Source organism: Aquarana catesbeiana, linkage group LG03 (assembly GCF_042186555.1).
Source record: "Aquarana catesbeiana isolate 2022-GZ linkage group LG03, ASM4218655v1, whole genome shotgun sequence".
Taxonomy (NCBI): domain Eukaryota; kingdom Metazoa; phylum Chordata; class Amphibia; order Anura; family Ranidae; genus Aquarana; species Aquarana catesbeiana.
In genome coordinates this window covers 660,425,640-660,429,949 of record NC_133326.1, presented here as the reverse complement: position 1 = coordinate 660,429,949, position 4,310 = coordinate 660,425,640, and positions in this window count along the sequence as shown.

The window sequence follows — 4,310 nt, the reverse complement described above, 5'->3', positions numbered from 1 at the left end:
ACAGTGAGTAAAATAAGTATTGAACACGTCACCATTTTTCTAGGTTAATCTGTTTCTAAATGTGCTATTGACTTTACATTTACACCACATGTCAGTAACAACCCATGCAAACCATGCATACAAAAAAAAAATAAGTTCAGAAATGAAGTTATATGTACTAACCTGGAATGACACAGGGAAAATGTATTAAACAAGCTACCTGAATTGTATTTAATAATTTGCACAAAATACTTTGCTGGTAATGACAGCTTCAAAATGTCTCCTGTATGGAGAAACTAGTCATATGCATTGCTCGGGTGTGATTTTGGCCCATTCTTCCACACAAACAGTATTCAAATCTTGAAGGTTTCAAGGATATCTTCTATGGACTCTGATCTTTAATTCTTTTCATAGATTTTATATTGGATTTAAGTTAGGTGATTGGCTGGAACATTCTAGCAGCTTTATTTTCTTTCTTTGAACCCAATTGAGAGTTTCCTTAGCTTTGTGTTTGGGATCATTGTCTTATTGAAATGTCCACCCTCATTTCATCTTCATCATCCTGGTAGATGGCAGCAGATTTTTATCAAGAATGTATTGGTACATTTTTTCCATTCATCCTTCCTTCATTGATACAAAATTTGCCAGTACCATTACTGAAAGATTTCAGCTCCCTTTCTTAATGTGTTCAATTTTTTCCCTGTGTCATTCCATTTTATTACACATAACTTAATTTCTGAACTTATTTGTTTAGGTTTCTTTTTATGTATGGATTGCATGGGTGGTTACTGACATGTGGTGAAAATTTATTGTCAATAGCACCTTTAGAAATATATTATTTACCTAGAAAAAGGGTGACGTGTCCAATCGTACTTTACCATCTATCTATCTATCTATCTATCTATCTATCTATCTATCTATCTATCTATCTATCTATCTATCTATCTATCTATCTATCTATCTATCTATCTATCTATCTATCTTGTGTGGTCACCATTATTTTCCAACACTGCCTTAACCCTCTCGGGCATGGAGTTTAGCAGAGCTTCACAGGTTGCCACTGGGTCCACTTCTCAATGACGACATCACAGAGCTGGTGGATGTTAGAGACCTTGCACTCCTCAGCCTTCCATTTGAGGATGCCCCACAGATGCTCAATAGAGTTTAGGTCTGGAGACATGCTTGGCAGCACTTCTGCAGCACTCATATGTCTATTTCCCAAAGACATCCTCTGGATATGACGCTGAGCACGTGCACTCAACTTCTTTGGTCGACCATGATGAGGCTTGTTCTGAGTGGAACCTGTCCTGTTAAACTGCTGTATGGTCTTGGCCACCGTGCTGCAGCTCTGTTTCAGGGTCTTGGCAATCTTCTTATAGCCTAGGCCATAGTTATGTAGAGCAACAATTATTTTTTTCAGATGCTCAGAGAGTTTTTTGCTATGAGGTGCCATGTTGAACTTCCAGTTACCAGTATGAGAGAGTGAGAGCAATAACACCAAATTTAACACACCTTCCCCCCATTCACACCTGAGACCTTGTAACAGTAACAAGTCACATGACACCAGGGAGGGAAAATGGATAATTGGGCCCAATTTGGACATTTTCACTTAGGGGTGTACTCACTTTTGTTGCCAGCGGTTTAGACATTAATGGCTGTCTGTTGAGTTATTTTGAGGGGACAGGAAATTTACACTGTTATACAAGCTGTACACTCACTACTTTACATTGTAGCAAAGTATAATTATTTCTTCAGTGTTGTCACATGAAAAGATATTAAAAAAATGTACAAAATTTTACAAAAATGTGAGGGGTGAGGGGGGAAATATAAATCCTCTAGCATCCACAGTAAACAGGAACAATATAATTATTAAAACTTGCATCCCCAGGACTATTTCTCCCAATTTGAGTGGTATTTTTTGTTTTCATTTTGGTGGTGAATCATTCCAAACATTTTATCTCAAAGCAGTATTAAACCCAAAAGAAAACATTTCTTGTATTGCTGCTTACCAATTCTTAGATGAGAGGGATGCATTGGTTTTCTTTTTTAGACTTGCTTTCTTCTATTTTTGTTTGGTGATCCAGCCAATAAGTCTAATTGTTTTCAAAAGAACAAGCTCTCTTGCAGTTACAGGGATGAGGCAAACCATTTAACACTGGCAGAGGTGCTTACAATGATTTTATTTTATTATTTATTTGTGTAAAACCTTTATCCCAAAAGAAAACAAACTGTTTGCTGTAGCTAATTATAAAGTATTAGCCAGAGTTTGACATCAGTTTGTTAGTGTATTTAAATCTGCTAGTCCATCTAACACTCCCCTCCCCCTAGACTGACAATACTGCTGTCCAAAGGTGCCCCCTGTGCTCCTTCATCCAGAGTGGGGGCATTCTAATACAAGAGGTGTGTTACTGGCCAGATCACAAGGTGAGAACAGAGGGGAAAAAGCCTAAAAAAAAACTAATGCAGCCACCACATATAATTGGTAAGCTGCAATATATATATATATTTCATTTTTGCTTTTAAGACCATTCACTTATCAAAATTCAGCCAGTGCAGCAGGGACTGGCTGAATTTCGATCAATGTGTGGCCATCAGTGTTAATTTTGGCAGCAAATTTCAATTCAGTTTTAGTCTTATGCCACGTACACATGATCAGATTTTCCGACGGGAAATGTTGCATGTGAGCTTGTTAGCGGTAAGTCCGACCATGTGTATGGTCCATCGGACATTTGTTGGCGGACTTTCCGCCAAAAAATGTTGGCTAGCATGCTCTCAAATGTTTAGACAACAAATGTGTGTTGTCTGACTTTCCGATCGTGTGTACACAAGTCCATCTGACAAAAGTCCAAAGTACAAACACATATGCTCGGAATCAAGGACGAGCCGGAAGTGCTCGGTCTTGTAAAACTAGCGATCGTAATGGAGATTTTATTTGGGTACATCGTCGCATGACTGCGCAATTGTCAGTTAAAGTAACTCAGTGCTGTATCGCAAAAAATGGCCTGGTCATGAAGGGGGTTAAAAGTTAAATGTTAAAATCTTGAAATACTTTTGAGTAACAATTGAATGTTTTGACAATTTTTGTATGAATTTTTCTAAGAATTTTGTATTACTACTAGTGTATGTCCAGCTTTACTTTGAAATAATTTGCTTGTGAACTTGATGAAGAGTTGGTCACCAGAAATGGTAGCTCCTCATACTGATAACTTGTGCAAACATTTCCAATAAAGAGAGAGCATTAAAAACTAGTTAATGATGTTGCGTACCTGTGTCATGTAAACATTGCTCTTTCAATCTTCCAGTCATCCTGTCCATAAAAAAAAACAATATATATATATATATATATATATATATATATATATATATATATATATATACATATATACTATATTGTCAAAAGCATTGGGGCGCCTGCTTTTACATGCACATGAACTTTAATGGCATCCCAGTCTTAGTCCGTAGGGTTCAATATTGAGTTGTCCCACCCTTTGCAGCTATAACAGCTTCAACTCATGTGGGAAGGCTGTCCACAAGGGCTAGGAGTGTGTCTATAGAAATGTTTGACCATTCTTCCAGAAGCACATTTGTGCACTGGTGCGCAGTCATTTTGGAACAGGAAGGGGCCATCCCCAAACTGTTCCCACAAAATTAGGAGCATGAAATTGTCCAAAATGTTTTGGTTTTCTGACACCTTAAGAATTCCCTTCACTGGGATGAAGAGGCCAAACCCAACCCCTGTAAAACAACACCAAACCATAATCCCCCTCCACGAAATAATTTGTACCAGTGCACAAAGCAAGGTCCATAGAGACATAGATGAGTAAGTTTGGGGTAAAGGAACTTGACTGGCTTGCACAGAGTCCTGACCTCAACCCAATAGAATACATTTGGGGTGAATTAGAACAGAGACTGTGAGCCAGGCCTTCTCATCCAACATCAGTCCCTGACCTCACAAATGCGCTTCTGGAAGAATGGTCAAACATTCCCATAGACACACTCCTAAACCTTGTGGACAGCCTTCCCAGAAAATTTGAAGCTGTTATAACTGCAAAGGGAGGCCCAACTCAGTATTGAACCCTATGGACTAAGACTGGGATGACATTAAAGTTCATGTGCTTGTAAAGGCGGGTGTACCAATACTTTTGACTATATATATATATATATATATATATATATATATATATACATTTGTACTGTGATTGGAAAACAATAAATTCTGGTTTAGAGTTCCATAATGTTATTCCCAAATTGATATTCATCTGTATTCAATATTTGTTCCATAACAATGTATTTTCATATTCCTTTAGATCCTAATCAGCACAATATGATCC